At 49.0% G+C, this 20,595-nt stretch overlaps 1 protein-coding gene across 1 annotated transcript in view; it reads right to left on the bottom strand.

The window, feature by feature from the left end:
• The window catches only part of SMAD7 (SMAD family member 7), a 106,955-nt gene that overhangs the window by 66,543 nt on the left and 19,817 nt on the right, over positions 1–20,595 (bottom strand). The window lies entirely within an intron of this gene.

The following is a 20,595-nucleotide window of genomic DNA, read 5'->3' as shown; positions in this document are numbered from 1 at the left end:
TCTCCCAATTGTGGGAAATTTCAATGGTGGCTCAGAAACCCGTTTGGCTGGCCCTGGGAGGCCCTGGGGCAGTTGTTGGCACTCTTGAGCTGTGTTGGGGCCCAAGGGAGCCTGAACATCAGATAGGCATGCTGCTGCTGAATGGGCCCAGCTGCCCAGCACAGACTGCTGCATTTGCATCAGCTGCTTCCACTCACTCAGCTCTAGGTGCCTCCACAGCTTCAAGAGCTCCTGTGACTTGTGGCACCCTCTAGGAAAGGCACCAGCTAATGGCCCTCAAGTCAACCACAGCACAGGATCATAGAATTGTAGAGATAGAAGGGACTCCAAGAGTCATCCGTGCCATGCAAGAACCACAGCCGAAGAATCCCAGACAGATCGCCATCTAACCATAGCTGTCAACTTACAGATTTGAAAATAAGGGACCAGCAGCCTCGAAAATAAGGGATCAGCAACCAAAATAAGGGATTTTCCAGGCACAGGTATGTTCAGCTTCTGAGCCCCTCTGAGCCAAAGGCAGAAAGCCCAGCCAGCAGCCAAACGAAGCCTCATCAATAAGGGACAGCAGCGGGACATGGCGCTGGGATAAGGGATTGTCTTGCCAAATAAGGGACGCTTGACAGCTATGCATCTAACCTCTGTTCATCATCATTTTTAATTTGTATACCGTCTATCTTACAATACTCAAGGCGGTTTACAAGCCAAAGAAACAAAAAATGTACACCTTACAACAATCTAATTCAATACAAAAATGTGTCAATAAAACATAACTTTAAAATAGGCAACCTACATCAAAAAGTAACATTCAACAATCATTAGAATAGTATAAAATAGTAATATCAACATATAAAAGTTAAACAGAAATCCACTCAACAGTTACAATAAGTAATATCTAAACTATAATCAATAAAAGCACGCAGGTGGCACTGTGGGTTAAAGCACAGAGCCTAGGACATGCCGATCAGAAGGTCGGTGGTTCGAATCCCCACGACGGGGTGAGCTCCCATTGCTCGGTCCCTGCTCCTGCCAACCTAGCAATTTGAAAGCATGTTAAAATGCAAGTAGATAAATAGGTACCACTCCGGTGGGAAGGTAAAGGGCATTTCCGTGCGCTGCTCTGGTTTGCCATGCTGGCCACATGACCCGGAAGCTGTACGCCGGCTCCCTTGGCCAATAAAGCGAGATGAACGCCGCAACCCCAGAGTCGGCCACGACTGGATCTAATGGTCAGGAGTCCCTTTACCTTTACATTTATAATCAATAAAACAACAGCAAGCCACAGTACATAAAACAATACAAACTACATTGAGAAGCAGAGGCTAGAGGGTGGAAGGAGGCCTTGCCTGATGGAGTCTCTCCCCTCACAGTTCTTCCTCCAGGAACAGCTCCCTTATGAGGACTCCTAGGGTCGGAGGGTGGGGCAAGGCAGGTGGAAAGAGAGTCCATCTTTTGAGGTACTCTGTTCCACTGTCAAAACAGCTCTTACCACCAGAAAGTTCTTCCTGATGTTGAGTTGGAATCTCTTTTCTTGTAATTTGAATCCATTGGTTCGGGTCCTACCCTTTGGAGCAGTTTGTTCCATCTGCCATCCTGTGACAGCCTCTCAGATGTCTGAAGGCGGCTGTCATATCACACCTCAGTCCTCTCTTCTCCGGGATAAACATACCCAACTCCCTCGATCATTCCTCATGAGGCTTGGTTCCAAACCGTCGGTCGCCATCCTCTGCACATGTTCTAGCTTGTCAAGATCCTCTCAAACTGTGGTGCCCAGAACTGGACACAGGACTCCAGGTGGGCTCTGACATGAACCACTAATTGCATTTGGCTCCACTTCTAGAGAGGGACGCGAGTGGCACTGTGGGTTAAACCACAGAGCCTAGGGCTTGCCGATCAGAAGGTCAGCGGTTCAAATCCCCACGACGGGGTGCGCTCCCGTTGCTCGGTCTCCGCTCCTGCCAACCTAGCAGTTCGAAAGAACATCAAGTGCAAGTAGATAAATAGGTACCTCTTCGGCGGGAAGGTAAACGGCGTTTCCGTGTGCTGCTCTGATTCGCCAGAAGCGGCTTAGTCATGCTGGCCACATGACCCGGAGGCTGTACGCTGGCTCCTCAGCCAGTAAAGCGAGATGAGCGCCACAACCCCAGAGTCGGTCACGACTGGACCTAATGGTCAGGGGTTCCTTTACCTTTACTGCTTCTAGATGACCATTTGCATAAGAAGAGCCTGTTGAATCCTGTTCTCACAGTGGCCAACCAGGTGAATGTGGGAAACCCGCAAGCAGAATTCGAGCGCAAAAGCTCTCTCCTTTTCTGTGGTTTTCAAATTCAGAAGCATTTCTACCTCCAGCTGCGAAGGCAGAGCATAGCCACTGCGGATAGATTTGCCCTACACAAATTTGCCTCATCGTCTTTCAAAGCATTCCAAGTTGGTGGCCATCACTGCCTCCTGTGGGATCCGGTTCCACAGTTTAACTCTGTGCGCTGCGTGGAGGAGAAGTAATCCTATTTTCTCTGCCGATTCTTGTGCAAAGACGCATTTATTAAATTCTGCTTAGTCAAGTTATAATTAATCCCCAAGTGTGCTTTCCCCCTTAGGTATGAACCGAAACAATTTGGTTGGCGAATTTTATTAAGCTCACAGCCCCATGAGAAAATATGAAGTACTGTATCTCCATTTTCTGAATCTTCTGCGGAGCTATTTAACTCAAAAACCACCTTTCATTTTGCTTGCTCTACTTGCCAAATGCTTAGTGCAGAACATTTTCTAGCTAGTCATCTAAAAACCATTGGCTGGGGCCCAGGGTGCGGGTTAGATCTGTATCTGAAAAGCCGCGGCTATTAGGTGAATCACAGGCAGCGCTCTTGTTCAGATTTCTCACTGATCTTCGGAGTCTGTGCAAGAGACGAGAAAACGGGCTAAAACATTTGCTCGGAGCGGGACCCTGTGCCTTTGTCCTGTGCATACCACACACGAGGCCCAGAGACAATCTAATCTAGGTGGTGGCGGCTCAGCTTTCCTCAGAGGGAGCCAAGCCCCAACACCTAACTCTCCCTGCCCCCCCCCCATGGAATTACCAGCACCCAAAGCGAATGAGGCACCAAGCAGGAACACCTACGCCCAAAGGGACGAGGGAAGGCAGGGTGGCTCTCCGTTAAACAGAATGTGTTGTGCCTGTAATAATACTCAGCTAGTCTCAGGCTCCCTCCCCCCCCCCCCCATTTTGCTGGCATGAGTCTTAGCTTTTTGAGGGCAGGAGGTGTTTCTTAGATTTTTTAAAGGACTGACTCCTCAACCTCAAGGCTTTCTAAAGGGTGTCCCTGCTACACTCAGGGATAGGGCTGGCAGGTTAGGAACAGACTAGACCCTGGGATTTCAGGGCCCAAATCTGGAGTCTAGAGGTGGGCCCTGGAGACGGAGGTTAATTGGGAGAGAGGAGAAAAGAAGCACAGAACCCTCCTCACCAAATGTCTATACCATGGGTAGGCAAACTAAGGCCCGGGGGCCGGGGCCGGCCCAATTGCCTTCTAAATCCGGTCCACAGACAGTCCGGGAATCAGCGTGTTTTTACATGAGTAGAACGTGTCCTTTTATTTAAAATGCGTCTCTGGGTTATTTGTGGGGCCTGCCTGGTGTTTTTACATGAGTAGAATGTGTGCTTTTCTTTAAAACGAATCTGTGGGTTATTTGTGGGGCATAGGTATTTATTCATCCCCCCCCCAAAAAAAATAGTCTGGCACCCCACAAGGTCTGAGGGACAGTGGACTAGCCCCTGCTGAAAAAGTTTGCTGACCCCTGGTGTATACTATAATTTGCAGCCATCTCCTGTTGAGCTGAAGCACAGTCTTCTTAACTATCTTTCTTTATTAAAGGCATTCTCACACACCTGGAGGTTCCAGTCCTCCAGGTTGCCAGGCAAACCTGGAGACTTCAGGTAAGTCCTGGAGGTCTGGCAACCCTACCGAGGGACCACAACTGCAGGTGACCACGAATGTTGAGAAGACAGATGCTGGGAAGACTGAGCTTGGCTTGCCCAGGAGGCCTGATTTTGTCAAGGCAGGAAAACTGGTTTTGTCTCAGCAGGATTCAGAAGTGGGAGAGAGGTTATTTTCTTAATTAAAAACAAACCTTTGGTATATTCCAAGCAGCAGAGGAACAAGGCTCTCAATGGCAACAGTGGATTTGAACACAGATCTCCCCCAACCATCTGACATCCCAACCTCTACGCCATGCAGACTCACTGATACGTCTTTCAAGGAATCTCAGGTTTCCCTAGAACAAGGGAAGTACAGAACATAGGAAAGTGGAGGAGGGCAGCACCGTACAAAAACAGACAAATGACGGGAAGGATGCTCAATGGTCTCCAACAGCCATTCTGAGTTTCAGCAGAAATGGGAGATGGTGGGGCAGGGAGAGGACTGGCTTGCTTGGGTACCTTATGAGGTATTATGGAGGAAGGCACGGCAAGGTGGAACCCAGAACAGGAGCACCGCAGTTAGGGTGCACTGCGACATTTTGTTGCAGGTCTGATGTGCACAGTTATAACTCTCCATTCTGGTGTGGAAGAATTGTGGGTTTCAGCTCCCACCAGACCCAGCAGTCAAAGATCATGGGTGTCACGGCGCTGTTAGGCAAGGAATGTCCAGAGAGAGGAATTAACTCTTAATTGTCAATAGTACACTTCCAAGTTAGGAAAACATGTCTACCAGTCCTACATTCTAAGTGTGCAACCGGTGAGGCAGTTGCGGCAACAGAGAGGGCCCACCTTTGACCTCGGCTTATGTATCTCCACCATCCGGGCTGCGCGCAAGCAAGTTGAAGACTATGTCTGCCTGTAACCTGCTTCTGCTCCTCCCTCTTCATTCCTCTTCTGGTCCTGGGAGATGTGGAAGCCCTTGACTCTGCAGTCTGGCCTGCTGTATCTCTCCCACCTCCTGCACCTGTTCTTCATTCTCCAATCCTGCAGCTTCTTCTGCCTCTAACTCTCGTCTCTTGGCTGTTACAGGCTCCTCCAGATCACAGATCCCTTCTTCCAAGCCAGTTTCTCTCAGTGCTCACTCCTCAGCATCCAGCCACTGCTCCTTAGGGTCCAGCCAGCCTCTGACAATGGGGTTTGGATTCCAGCAACACCTAGAAGACCACAAGTTCTCCATGAAGGATGCAATCTACCAAGGACCTCACCTGTACACCTTTATGCTGTTGCACATGTTTGCACCATGGGGCTTGGGCACAAGGCAGCTTTGAATGGAGCGTGCCCCAAATTTTCTCCTTAGTTTTCAGAATTCTGGTGCCAACGACGCTTTCTGCTTGTTTTCGCCAGGACCGTTGCCAGTTCAGTCGGAAGCACTGATTGCAAAACATGCTTACCTTGAGAAGGCTTCAGGCAGCTGGGGTTGTCTAGGACTCGTCCTCTTTGCCTGCCAAAGAAGCCTCTTCCCACCTCTTCTAGTTTGTGCCATTTCTCCCACCAAATGACAGTGACACAGATCTCCCCCAGGCCGCCATTATTTCGTGGGAGATGGATGCAAGCGCCTGTGGGGCATTTAGGTTCATGTAGTGGATCAAAATACTCGGTTACCTCTATTGCAAGAAATCCACTTGCGGGGAAGGGGGGGGCATGGAATTTTCCCAGGTAAGAAAATGGCATCAAATGCATTGAAAAGTGTGGGGTGAATTTATTTATTTAACAATGGCCTTTATATGCCACCTTTTTCTCCAAGGAGCTCAAGTTGGCATACATGGTTCTCTTCCTCCCAGTCCCCCCCCCACACACAACAACCCTGTGAGGTAGGTTGGGCTGAGAGGCAGTAGCTGGCCTGAAGTCACCCAGCGAGCTTCATGGCTGAGTGGGGATTTGCAGTGGCGTAGCGTGGGTTGTCAGCACCCGGGGCAAGGCAAGTAATTTGCGCCCCCTAACCCGGGGCAAGGCAAGTAATTTGTGCCCCCCCCCGCTGCACTGTCCCTCCCCCAGATAGTCCCTCGCTCTCTCTCCGCATCGCACCGCACGCCTGGCACCCTCCCCTCCACAGTGGGCGGCGACCCGGGGGCTCGGATCGGATTCGCACAGCCAGCACTGCAGTGAGAGAGAGTGAGTGAGCCAGGTAGGGGCAGAGAGCTGCGAGTGCGAGCGCCCCCCCCCAGATGTTGCGGCCGGTGCGGCCGGCCCCCCCTGCACCCCCCACGCTACGCCACTGGGGATTTGAACCCAGGATTCCCATATCATGTTCCAGCTCTCTTAACGGTTAAACCACACTGGCTCTCTCTTCTCACCCAAGTCTTCCCCAGGTGAGGGCAACTTTTAAGCAATTTGCAAGCAAAGCTGGATGAATTCAGTTCGGATGCTCCTTGTTGTATAACCTCCTTGCACAGAAATCAGCTCAATAAAGACTGGTCATTGTCCAATATGTCTATCCAAATGAGTCAGAAAAATAAGCAGATAAACAAATTTCTCCCTCTTGCCCCACACCCTAGAGCGCCCTAATGCTCTTACCCTCTTGTCAAAATCCCCCGTCTTTTTGTGTTCTTAACTCCTTGCAAGTTTTATTGAGGAACACGTAATTAAGCCGCAGATACATTTATTCTGAATACCCTCAAGGCTCCGTTTTAAGGGAAGGAATCAATTACATTCAAAGCAAAAGGTTAAAAGGAAACGGAATGGTAACCGTGGTGGCGGTTCTACTTATTAAAAACTCAACGAGCAGCAAAGAAAAGGAAAACACTTTGAACATATTTTTTTTTTTAAAAAAAGACATACACACACCCCAATTTTCAGCTATAACTGAAAGGATAAAATGTCTTTAAATGAAGTGGATAAAGGGGAGGGGGTGCCTCAGAGGCCCAGCAAACCTTTGGGCTTCTAAAAGAAGAACAAGAGAGGAAGAGGAGGGGCAGAAAGGAAAATAAATATCTCAGGAACATTTTAAAAAGAGAAAGGTGGGATTAAAGGGCAGGTAATTACCACCTCCTAAAGACATTCAGAAATTTGAGCTGCTGACCTCTTGCTGGGAATAAGTGATATCACCAGCCCATAAACAAACGTTTAAATGACCCAGCCCATCCTTAACCACCATTGTCATTAAGTGCTAAGCATTTTGATGACCTGGATCATCACTGCTATTATGCTCTCTCTTGTCTGCAGTGGCTTGTGTAGTCTGCAGCTTGGGTTTCCAAGGCCGCTCCTATGTTGTGCCTCCAAATAAATTTACGGGAGTTGCAAGGAGTTCCCCAGTCCCTCCTGAGTAACGCTGCACTTGTTCCTTGGAAGCTTACCCTATCTGAGAGAGCATCTTTGGCTTAGCCTGTTTGGCAGAGTATAGGAACATAGGAGCTACAGGTGAGGGCTGAGTGCAAGGTGGGGGCCAAAGAGGGACAAACTAACCCAGAAGAAGCACAATGTGTGTCGTCGTCCCCCCAGGCACCACCCCTCCCTCTCCTAACACCCCATGCATCCCTGTTGTTGTTTAGTCGTGTCCGACTCTTCGTGACCCCATGGACCAGAGCACGCCAGGCACTCCTGTCTTCCACTGCCTCCCACAGTTTGGTCAAACTCATGCTGGTAGCTTCGAGAACACTATCCAACCACCTCGTTCTCTATCATCCCCTTCTCCTTGTGCCCTCCATCTTTCCCAGCATCAGCGTCTTTTCCAGGGAGTCTTCTCTTCTCATGAGGTGGCCAAAGTATTGGAGCCTCAGCTTCACGATCTGTCCTTCCAGTGATCCCTTCATGCATCACTGCCTTGCCGTGGCGAAGGGGCTTGAATAACTCAGAGAAGCTATGAGCTATGCCGTGCAGGGCCACCCAAGATGGACAGGTCATAGTGGAGAGTTTTGACCAAACGTGATCCACCTGGAGCAGAAACTGGCAAGCCACTCCAGTATCCCTGGCAAGAAAACTCCATGGACATGCATCCCTAGTGTGGATTACAACAGATTCACCTGCAGAAAGGGGGGGAAGAGCCCCTGTACAACTTTTGATTCCACGATTGTTAAGTAGGACACGGTAACTAAACTACATCAAATGATTTTGCCCCTGGGACCCCGAGTCACACAGAAAGCAAGCCTCTTCCAGCTTCCAACAATGGAACTGTTTCCACCAGGAGATTTTCCTTTAGCTCAAGTGAGGCTGAAGTTTGAGGCCCTCTAACTGATCTCACACCTATGTGTGTTGATCCAGCAAGGGAGATCATTGTCATGGGGAAGCAAACCTGTAGAAAATGCACTGCCCATCTGGATTCACCTGCAAACTGTAGTGCAATGTTCATCTGAACTCCATTGAGCTGGTTGGATCACCAGGGTCACCAGCTGTTTGGTGACAGCTCGAAATAAAACCGGCTTGCATCCATCATGTTTTATTTGGGGAACAGCCATAGCTCAGTGGTGGCCACAGGTTCAATCTCTGGTGTCTTAAGGTAGGGCCAGTGGTGGGGGAAGGAGTTCTGCCTCAAATCCTGTTGAGCCACTGCCATTCAATGTAGACAAATGAACCGGTGCCGTGACTGGTAGATGGCAGCTTCCAATCTTTCCCTTTTCCTAGCTGCAATCCACACAGGGGACAATTGTTGCCCCATGGCATGTGAAGTGGCCCTTATTTGGAACAATTTTGCAGGACAGAGTCCACCTCCTTTCTGTTTAAAGGTGTTTGTGGAGGGGATTCGAAACGCCAAGACTCATGTCTTAACACTTCAAGGTTTGACATGCAAGCCATTTAGCAAACGTAAACGCTGCCCCATGAAGCAATGGCCACGCCAGCCGGCTTCCATGAAATGACCTCATCCGAGGTTTCACCCAGAAATTGTCATTTGATTTTAAGGACGCCACCAGTTTTATAACCCATTATGTGAATGGCACAGCCCTAAATATTCAGGCCTGACTAGACCTGAATAAGGGAGCCCATTGTCTTTTGTACCCAACAAGGTTGTGAAGTTTAATTCCCAGGTTCAGTCTTTTAAAGGTGACGTCCAGGTTTCCTTTCAGGAGAAAGGCAGAGAGTTCGGACAGGGGAGTTGTCTTGTTTGGGGAAACGCTTCTCCGTGGGCGAGGAGCTGTCCATAATCATTCTTCAGCATCAGGAACACTTAAAGTGTCCTTGGTGAAATTTCCACTCCTAATTGTGTTCTTAAAACAGACCTTTGCGAAATTTCGCCGTTTACAAGCCAGGTGTTTTAGAATTCAACAGATATTGCCTAGGAAGTACAGGAAGCCTCTGGAACACGCCCAAAAGCGAGCCCGGTCTTCCTAGACTTCCTTCTCCAAACAGAAGCAACAACAAATCAAAAGCACTTTTTAAAGGCACATCAAGTGTCTGGGGTGGGTGGGTGGTTTGGATCCAGACATAGTTTGCAATCCTAACCCTGCTTAATTGGGAGTAAACCCCACTGAATTCAATGGGGACTTTTCTGAGTAGACATGGTTGGGACTGCAGTGTTCTTTCCACAAAAGAACACTGGGCAGTTATCTTTCCACAAGGGCAGACATTGATGCCGAAATCGAGCATCGCGTGAGCTCTGCGAGTGCAGCTTTCTCCCGATTGAAGTGCAGAGTGTTTGAGGACCAGGACATTCGCAGGGAAACCAAATGCTTGTTTACAAAGCTATTGTACTACCAACCTTACTGTATGCTTGTGAACCACAGACCACTTATAAAGGCCATCTCCAACTCCTCAAAAGATTCCACCAACGGTGTCTCCGAAAAAAATCACACATCACCTGGGAAGACAGGCGAATTCGCGCCAGTGTACTGGAAGAAGCAAAGATCCCCAGTGTCAAAGCAATGATTCCTCAACATCAACTTCGTTGGACTGGTCATGTTGTGTGGATACCCGATTACCGTCTTCCAAAGCAACTACTCTATTCCAAACTTAAAAATGGTAAGCGTAATGCTGGTGGTCAACAAAAGAGGTTCAAAGACTCTTTCAAGGCAAATCTTCAAAAATGTAGTCTAAACACAGACAACTGATGTTTGGAGCCTTTACCAAAGGGCTTGCGGACTTTGAAGATGCTCAAACTCAGGACGAAAGGGAGAAATGCGCTAAGAGGAAGGCACGCTTGGCAAACCCTCATCATGATCAACTCCCACCTGGAAACCTATGTCCCCACTGTGGAAAGATGTGTGGATCCAGAATTGGCCTCCACAGTCACTTACGGACTCACTTTTAAAACCGTGTTTATAAAAGACAATCTTACTTGGCTACGAGTGATCGCTAAAGAAGTTAGTCATAATTAGAGTTGACCCACTGAAGACTTGTGTTACATGGAAGCATGACTAAGTTCAGATTCAACCCATCCTTCATTTCTAAATCTTATTTCTAAAAGGTATACCCCTCTCTTCACTGATCTATTTGCATTAGCCTTTCAAGTAGGATCAGGGCTACAGCATCTATTCTGCGTGCAGAAGGTCCCGGGTTCAACCCAGATAGGGGTGGGAGAGGCCCTGTGTCTGAAACCCTGGAGATCTACTGCCAGTCAATGTGAACAGTACTGCACTAGATGGACCAATGGTCTAACTCCATATAAAAAATGCTGCCTTATCTCTCCCTCCTGCCTCTTTTTGTTCAGGTCACAACCCTCTCACCTAGTGGGATTTAGGCATTCTGTTTCACCTCTCAACTCTGCCCCAAGTAGCCATTGCATCTGGTGCATCCCCCCTGCTATTCTGCTCTACTGTTTGCAAACATTTATCTGAAACTTCGTATTCTGAGCCAGCGTGGTGTAGTGGTTAAGAGTGGTGGACTCGTAATCTGGTGAACCGGGTTCGATTCCCTGCTCCTCCACATGCAGCTGCTGCGTGACCTTGGGCTAGTCACACTTCTCTGAAGTCTCTCAGCCTCACTCACCTCACAGAGTGTTTGTTGTGGGAGAGGAAGGGAAAGGAGGTTGTTAGCTACTTTGAGACTCCTTAAGGAGAGTGAAAGGCGGGATATCAAATCCAAACTCTTCTTCTATCTGGAACTGAAGCCCACCCACTTATTCTCGAGAAAAATTAATAGCATGAGTTTTAGTCGATTAAAATGGTTGATTGGGTCCGCACGCATTTGTAAATCTCTGCATGTTGACATGGAAGCAAATCTCACTGAGGCCTACTGCCAAGTAAGTGTTTTTAATTATCTTATGTATAAATTGCCTTGAGGCAGTTGTTTAAAAGGCTATTAGTAATATTAGTTATAATAATAAAAATAATTTTAAAGGTGGGTGTAAAGATTGTAGCAGCCATAGAAAACTATTCCGTTCTCAGTAAACCTGTGTGATCCAAATATGCCAGAATACAGAATATTATTACTTATAGCATAACCCACCAAGAAATTATCCAGTGTAAGCCAACTGGAAATAAAAGGGAGTTACACCACTTCATGTTAGGGCTCCTATTTATGTAAATGAATCGTCAACCAGAGATTTCCCTTGTTAATTAATAAGCAACAGGGAGCCAGTGGGATGATGATGATGATGATGTTGTCGTCGTCGCCGCCACCACCACAACCACCTTTTATTTTAAAATGCATACAGCAAGCTTCTGAATCACAAAGAACTCTTCCTCAGAATGTCCTGGTCAAGAAACATTCTGTACGGCTCAAAAGCTTGCACCCAAACATTTTCAGCAGCTGTTGAATGCAAGGAATTACATTGCTGAACTGTTTCTGTTTCTTCTGAGTCCCCCCTCCCCAAAATCACTTACGTTTGATGCAATCTGGATTCCCGGTCTTCCACCTATTGTAAGTCTCTCATTTTGTGAGGCCAGAAAAGCAGCAACAGCTTGATCTTGCTTATTTTCAACTGCACTTGCTTGAAACATCAAGGTGGAATTTTTGTTTAAGTGAAAGTTATTTTAAGATTCTTTAACTAACAAACAAAAAAAGGAAGGGGAAAATCATTTCTTCTTAAACTTCAGCAAACTAGTTTTTGGTTGTTGTTTTTTTTTAAAAAAACCCTTTGGGCCTTAATAAGTATGTTTGCAAATCCCTTTGACTTTAAGTCTAGACTAGGCTGGTATAACACCCATGTTGGAGCCTTGGAAACTGGTAAGGACAGTGGTGTTTTCCATACATCAAGGCTATTTTAAGTAAAAGTGCTGGCTGCAAGCACAAAAGCCTGCTGACAACTTTCCACCAAGATTCTGCTGAGTGTTGGTTTAGGCTTGTGTTGATGGCAGGGTGGCAGATATATATATATATAAAGTCCTTGCACCCTTTCAGTTAAAATATGAAGGACAGTGCAAGGGCAATGCATTGATCTCACTGTACAAGCCACTTGCTTGCACCACCCACTAGTGTTGCATAGCAGCTAAGCCCCAGGCCAGGAACCCCACCATTCAAAAACCATGAATTAGGTGAATTCACTTCTGGGGGATGAGGCTGTCAAGGGCACTTCTGAATACTGGTCTACTGAGCTCAGTACAGCCTGCACTGTCTGAAAGCAGCTCTCCAGGGTTTCAGATTGGGGTCCTCCTGTCGCCAGCGCTTGAACCTGGGGTTTTCTGCTTGCAGGGCAGATGTTCTGACACTGAGCTACGGCCCACTTCCCCATAGGTGATGGGAAACTCCTCTCTTTGCCTGAAGCCCTCAAGAGCTGTCCAAGTTGACAATATCATGCTAGAAGGACCAAGAGTTTGACCTGGTTTAAGGAAGTTTGCAATATATTTCATGCCAGTCACAGCATAGCCTTCTCTAATGACAACCCCAAACCTTATCCTAAGAATGTTTTCTATAGACTACTAGGTAGTGCCTAGATTGTGGAACACACCCCCTTCCCCGGAAGATGTTCCAGGCTCCATTCTGCTTGCACTGGGTTATTTTTGTTGTTGCTTTGTTCCAGCGGGCTTTTAACACCTGGTGGTTTCCACGTTGGGTTGGTTCCTAAGGTCTTCTGGTGCTTCCCTCACTGCGAGATGTGAAGTTACATGGAACCAGGGAGAGGGCCTTCTCGCTAGTGGTGCCTGCCCTGTGGAACGCCCTCCTATCAGATGTCAAGGAAAGAAACATCTATCAGACTTTTAGAAGACATCTGAAGGTAGCTCTGTATTGAGAAATTTTTAATGTTTGATGTTTTGCTGTGTATTCATGTTGGAAGCTGCCCAGAGTGGCTGCGGCAAACCAGTCAGATGGGTGGTGTATAATTTCTTCTTCTTCTTCTTCTTCTTCTTCTTCTTCTTCTTCTTCTTCTTCTTCTTCCTCCTCCTCTTCTTCTGCAGCCAGTGTGGTGTAGTGGTTAAGAGCAGTAGTCTCATAATCTGGTGAACTGGGTTCGCTTCCCCGCTCCTCCACATGCAGCTGCTGGGGGACCTTGGGCCAGTCACACTTCTTTGAAGTCTCTCAGCCCCACTCACCTCACAGAGTGTTTGTTGTGGGGGAGGAAGGGAAAGGAGAATGTTAGCCGCTTTGAGACTCCTTAAAGGGAGTGAAAGGCGGGATATCAAATCCAAACTCTCTTCTTCTTCTTCTTCTTCTTCTTCTTCTTCTTCTTCTTCTTCTTCTTCCTCTTCCTCTTCTTCCTAGTTGTATCCTATTGACATGTTGTTTACTGAGATTTTATTGCAGGGGTGGAGATCTTGGACCCTCCTGAGGTTGTTGGACTCCAGTTCCCATCAGCCCCAACCAATGTGGCCAAAGGCCAGGGATGGTGGGATTCAACAACATTAGGAGGGATGTTTTTAGACTTCAAACTATTTATGTCTACAGATAGAAAAGAGACCCAACAATGAAAATATATGAATAGCATTTCTCAGATGTTCTGAACCTGCACCCTCACTTCTGAATTATCCCCACATAGATAATACGTATTCCAACAGGTGAACACCCAGTCTGGCACTCCCAAGACATTTTGGACTACAACCCCCCCATCAGTCCTAGCCACCACTTCCCCAGATGTGGCCTCCAGATGTTCCAACTACAGCTCCCATCCGAGTAAGCCCCAATGGAGACAGGATTGCTCTGCAAAGCAGAGGATTTAGCACTGGACTTAATGCATCTTAACAGGAAAGGGACATCTGTAAGCCTTAGCCTAGAAACAGATTAATGTCTGGTCAGTTTAGAATAGAAACTCGAGGACTCGGGAGGTATATTTCTGAAAACATGGGCTGACTGTAGCAGTATTTATATCCGTTTCTTTACGGGATGTGTTCGTTCCCAGGCTGGTGTGTGGGTGTGCGTGACTGAATACTTCTTGGCTTGCTGTCTGCCTTCCTGTACACCTCTTGACTGAAGTATGTGATTCATAAGAAGGCAGTCCTAAGCTGTGAATGAAAGGGTGTGTGATCCAAGACTGACTAGCTTTGCACTTACCCCACAACCTATGCATGTGTGCCTTCTTCAGAGCTAGTATGGCACTGTGGCTGAAAAGACTGAGCTGTAGGCCAGGAGGTTTCCTGGATCAAATCCTCTTTTTCTGGGTAGCCTTAAGCAAGTGGCTTGCAGCCTCACGGCTCCCCATGTCCTCAATATGGGAATGGCAAACCACTTCCAGACTGCCCCCACTTCCAGGTAGGATTCAGTCACACACCAACAAATTCAGATTGCAGAATTAAAGCTGATCGGGAAGTCCTGGGCGACAAGCCTGCTTTCCAAAGAAAGACTAGAGGTTGCTGGAAACCATTGGAGAATTGCTCTTGTGCTTGTGTTCTGCTCCCTGGTTTCCCACATCTGGTTGTCACTGTGAGAACAGGATGCTGGACTCGATGGGACCCTGGCCTGATCCAGCAGGCTAGTCTTAGATACTTAGATGACCGGACTTTTTGTGATAAGGAAAGGGAGGGGAAAATGCATTGGGAGAGTACTTGCTTTGAGGCAACGTCACCCAAGTTCCCCGAATTCCCACTGAACAGCCAATATCTGCAAACAAATCAGGACAAATGCTCGATAAACAGGTTTTCTGGAAGCACCCAAAATTCTGGGTGACCTAGCAGAGCGGTTGTAAGGAATACTGAAACACTCTGGGTACTATTATTCTATCAGCAGCGGAGCTGATTTTGTGGGTCTACTAGTATATACAGTCATGCCTCGGGTTGAATGTGCTTCAGGTTGAGCATTTTCAGGTTGCGCTCTGCGGCAACCTGGAAGAGCATGTTACTTCCGGGTTTTGCTGCTCGCGCATGCGCAGACGCTCAAAATGACGTCACGCGCATGTGCAGAAGCGGCAAAACGCGACCCGCGCACGCTCAGTCGCGTCTTACGTTCCATTCAGGATGCCAACAGGGCTCCGGAACGGATCCCGTTTGCATCCCAAGGTACCACTGTATCTACTTTTGCAATTCCACGATCACCTCTTTCTGCATATATAGATTTAGGAGTGCATTTATGCATCAGAGTGTACGTCTACTCTCTGCAAGCAATGCTTATCTGCACAAATGTGTGAAGTGTGTGTGCGCGCGAATCTACCTCCTTGGTTGCTGATTTGGCTTGTGGAGTGACTGAAAGATTGCATATATTTCAGGAGTTGAGATTGACTTTCCTCCGCAGTGTCCCCGATGCCTCCCTGCTTGGCCTGGAAACTAAACTGTAAATGAAGTAGGTCCATGTGCCAGACTGCACTGAGATGCTAGGGGCCCAGCACCCTGATGGAAATGCAGATTGCCTCCTCTGTTGAATCAATGGAATGAATCAGTTGAATCCATTGATAAGCAAAGAGGAGTTCATTTGGGCTGACACTTCATTTCCAGGTCCAATCCAAGGAGTTCACAACAGTATTTTAAAGGGCTAAATGACTCAGGCCCAATATCTGAAAGACCACCTTCCCCACAGACCCTCAGGCGTTAAGCTCAGCACCCTGAGCTTCCACCATCCTCTTAAGTCTTTTTGAGAAGTGGCCTAGGAGAGGGACATTCTCTCTGGCAGCCCCCAAACTGTGGATTCCTTTCTCACAGAGCTGCATCTGGCAGCTTCCATTCTAGTTTTCAGTGAACAGCCTTTGACACCCGAGAGATGTGTGTTTTTAGGACGCACCCTGTTTTGGGGTGATTTTTAAAACTGTTTTTAATGTTGTATTTTAAATTGTTGTAACCTGCCCTTGGACCTAAGGGTAAAGGGAGGGTAATAAATTAAAATAATAATAGGCTTCTCCTTGGCTGGTAACTGTCTGCATGTGCACACAAAAAGTGTTTGTGGTCCCCACTTCTTGCTCCCCCATCACTGATATGTAACACTCCCTGGGTTGGCCAGGGACTAGCAATCCCTTTATCTATATATGAATCATCTATGTATACACAGATTACTCTTGGTGGGTGAATTGTTTTTACTAACAGAATTGTTCTGATGTGCACGTTCCTCAGTTTTCTTCTTGCACTCATGCCTTTATACATCTGTTCCCCGACTTGGTGATTGGGTGGGCATTAATGTTTATCTGTCCTTTTGACTTGCAAGGACACATCAGCAGCAAGCTTGCCTTGCATGCGCAAGACATAGAGTTCAGTGCCACCAATGTATACTGATGACACTGGGAACTGTTATCTTTTATTTCCATTCCGCTCCTACATTGTGTACTCAGCGCCTGTCGATGATGCACTTTTCAGAAACTCGGGGGGAGGGGGGAGCATGTCTGCATGTAAGAAATTAGCCTACTGTGCAAAGGTAAAATTAATGTTCCTTGTTTTGCCCACTTTTGCTTCCAGTATACCTGAAGGAGTGTCTCCACCCGCATCGTTCTGCTCGGATACTGAGGTCCAGGGCTGAGGGCCTTCCGTTGGTTCCCTCACTACGAGAAGCCAAGTTACAGGGAACCAGGCAGAGGGCCTTCTCGGTAGTGGCGCCCTCCCATCAGATGACAAAGAAATAAACAACTATAGGACTTTTAGAAGACATCTGAAGGCAGTCCTGTTTAGGGAAGTTTTTAATGACTGGTGAATGATTATATTTTAATATTCTGCTGGAAGCTGACCAGAGTGGCTGGGGAAACTCAGCCAGATGGGTGGGGTAAAAATAAATTATTATTAATTATTATCTCACTCACCACTGGCAAATGGCCCCCAGAAGCTTATGTGGCCCTTGGGCTGCAAAAGGTCCCCTATCCTTGCTGTTGGTTACAGGTAAGTAGCTGTGTTGGTCTGCCGTAGTCAAAACAAAATAATATTTTTTAGATATTTTGTTTTGACTTGCTGTTGGTGTTGGCTTTGAGAGACAATGGAGTATGCCTCCAGGGGTGAAGTCAAACCGCTTTGTTAGCAGCACCAAAGTGAGCTCCCTGAGGTGCAAGCCTGGGCAGTGTCTGGAGGTCCAGGGCTGCCCAGATGACAAGACCCCCCTCTCAGCTGTGCTGATGTGGTCCAAAGGAAAGCAAAGCAAGACCCACCCAACAGTCTTAGGGACTCCACTCTGGACTTGTGTAGGGTTTACTCCTTAGCCTTTCCTTCTTCCAAAGATATCCTGCAAGGCAGTGGATGTTCAGGACCAGAGTTTTTCTTCTCCTAGATGAGCTTCCTTCCCAGGTTGACGAGCCCCACCTGCCCCTCACTTCCCTTTACACCACATACAGAAACTGCCTTCTTGACATGTTTCAAACGCACCCCCTTCCTTGCCTCCCTGCTTTACTCACATATGGTGTAATCTTACCTTACTGAGAATGCAACCTGATTTGCTTACAAGGCGATTAGACAATGCCAGCTATTTGATGAGCATTCATTCTGACTTGTTTATGGGGAGGCTAGACTATGTTGCGTCAGGCACGTGTTATCCTATCCCTTTCCTTATTGCAAAGCGGATTTGTTGTGCAAAAACTCACAATCAACTCGGCAACCTGAATTTGCCAATGACTTAATCTCGCCTGAAAACAGAAATGGGCCAGAAGTGCCCCTAGAGTTAGACATTCACACCCTCTGTGCGATGCAAATTCACACACAATTCCCACTCTGGGGAACTCGAATGCTCACACACAACTTTATAGTTTTTTAAAAGGTAAAGGGACCCCTGACCATTAGGTCCAGTCGTGGCTGACTCTGGGGTTGCGGCGCTCATCTTGCTTTATTGGCTGAGGGAACTGGCATACAGCTTCTGGGTCATGTGGCCAGCATGACTAAGCCGCTTCTGGCGAACCAGAGCAGCGCACGGAAACGCAGTTTACCTTCCCGCCAGAGTGGTACCTATTTATCTACTTGCACTTTGACATGCTTTCAAACTGCTAGGTTAGCAGGAGTTATGGCTTTTTAGTTGGCTCTAATAAAAGGGGGGGGGGACCCCAGCTACGGAGAATGTTTCCTAACCAATGGCACAGCTGTGTGTGGCTATTTCTGCATCTGGTCGCAATAGCAACCGGAAGGAGTTTTATGTGTGCGCTAAAACCACAAAAGGCAGGAGGAGAGGGGGTGAACATGACCCAACAATTGCCTCCACCACAGTTTGGCAGCTAGCCAAAGTGGCCCTAAAGTTCAAGGGAGCACCAGCCTTCTATCTCTTTAACCACATTTATAGAGCGCTGAATTGTCAAGCGAAAGCGCTCAAAGCGGTGTACAAAGCGCACCCCCGGCAGAGCCTGCCTCGTGCGTAAAAGCCGTGGAGCAGAGAGAGTGGAGAAGCCATTGCACCGCGGTTGCCTTTCGCAGCCCTCGGGCACATTTCCCGCCGCTTCAAGCGTCGTTGTCTCCCTCCTCGAATATGGGCAGCCTCGGCCTGCCCCACAGAACCGTCCCGAGCAATCCCTGCCACCTGCTCCTTCCTGGCCCAGCGCGCCCCCGGCTGCGCGTCCTCCGTCCCCACCAGCCCTTTGGCTGCGGCGCTCGCCTTTGCCCGGCGCCGCCTTGGCTCACGCGGGCGCTCTGGTTGCGCGAGCTGCCGGGTTGGCTGCGGCGTGGCCTCGCCGCCTTGGGCGGGCACTCCGGAGCGGCGCGCACTCGGTGACCCGACTCCGCAATTGCTCGGCTGGAGCCAGGGCAGGAGGAGGGATTCCCCGAGCCGGGCTGGGCAGGGCTGGATGTCCCCGGGCGGCGCAAGAGCAACAGCAGCAGCAGCCAGCCAGCCAGCCAGGGAGGCGGTGACCCCGCAGAGAAGCACCCGGCTCTCCGCCCTCGCCCTGTCCTTTGCGCTCCCTCCCCGCCCCGCGTTGCTCCATTGCCGGCGGCCCCTGTGATGATGACTCAGGCGGGGGCTGTGCAATGCCAGCCCGGCAGTCGCCGCCGCCGCTCGGGCGAGGAATGGCTTAGCCCTGGGGGCGGGCGAGGCAGCCAGGCAGCCGGGGCCACGCCAGGCCAAGGGCGCACGGCAGCGCGCAGCAGCAGCAAGGAGGCGCGCGGCTCCTGCCCCTGCTGCCGGAGTCCCGGGGGCGGCCGAAGCGGGCAGGCGCCGCCCGGCCCCCGATTGTTCGCAGCCGGTTCCGCCTGGCGCCGCGGCGGGCCCTCCAGCCCAGCGGGAGGCGGAGGCAGCTAGAGAGCCGGGCCGGGCCAGGGGGGAGAGCGCCGGGTGCCTTCCTGGGCCGGTGGGCGGCCTGCCTGACGCGCGGCCCCTCGAGCTACAGCAGGGAGAAGGGCAAGCAGGACAAGCCTGCCTCGCACGCACAGACTTCAACTTGGCTTTGCGCTGCAGAGGGAGAGAACACGATGATATTCAGCTTGCTTCTGAGATACACCCCCCCCCCGTAAATTTAGCTGTCATGGAATAACAGGAGGGGTCCTTCTGTAGATCAGGAAATGGATACATAGAAAACGGAGAGGAGGAATAAGTGGAGATTCGTATTCGGATCTGCACTTTTTGTTTTGTTTATAAATTATCTAGATTTGAGGGTGAGTGGCGGAGGTGGGCAGGTTTGCTGATGCTGCTAAACTCTTCAGGGTAAGTAAAGGTAAAGGTACCCCTGCCCGTACGGGCCAGTCTTGACAGACTCTAGGGTTGTGCGCCCATCTCACTCAAAGAGGCCAGGGGCCAGCGCTGTCCGAAGACACTTCCGGGTCACGTGGCCAGCGTGACATCGCTGCTCTGGCAAGCCAGAGCCGCACACGGAAACGCCGTTTACCTTCCCGCTAGTAAGCGGTCCCTATTTATCTACTTGCACCCAGGGGTGCTTTCGAACTGCTAGGTTGGCAGGCGCTGGGACCGAACAGCGGGAGCGCACCCCGCCGCAGGGATTCGAACCGCCGACCTTTCGATCGGCAAGCCCTAGGCACTGAGGCTTTAACCCACAGCGCCACTCTTCAGGGTGGTTAGGACTAAATGAGGGATTTGGAAGTGCTCAGAGAAGATCTCTCCAAATGGAGTGAATGGGTAAGGTAGGAAATGCAATTCAGCGTGAACACGTGTGAAGTGAACCCCCTGGGGCCACCTCCCCCCAAACAACCTACCTAATTTCACACATTCACTCCTGGGGACTGACCTTTGGGTCACAGAATCACAGAACTGTAGTTGGAAGAGACCTTGAGGATCATCCAGGCTTGTGTATCTGAAGGAGGGTCTCCACTCCCATCGTTCAAGAAACCAGAGATTTGTCCTTTCTAAAATAAAGAACTACAGTACTTATCCTATGGTTCCTCTACTGTAGGGGTGTGCAAATAAACTGCCACAGGGGCCGGATTAAACAGACCGGCAGGCCGGATTAGGCCCCCAAAACAGACTTTGGACATGCCTGCTCTACTGCAAGGGCATTCATTATTATTTGTGGTCATGACGGTTTTGGGGTGATTTATACATGGACAATACTG

This window comes from Podarcis tiliguerta (assembly GCF_965153285.1).
Source record: "Podarcis tiliguerta genome assembly, chromosome: 11".
In the NCBI taxonomy this organism is placed as follows: Eukaryota; Metazoa; Chordata; class Lepidosauria; order Squamata; family Lacertidae; genus Podarcis; species Podarcis tiliguerta.
Note: the sequence above shows the minus strand (reverse complement) of the source record. Positions and strands in the feature narration are given on the sequence as shown.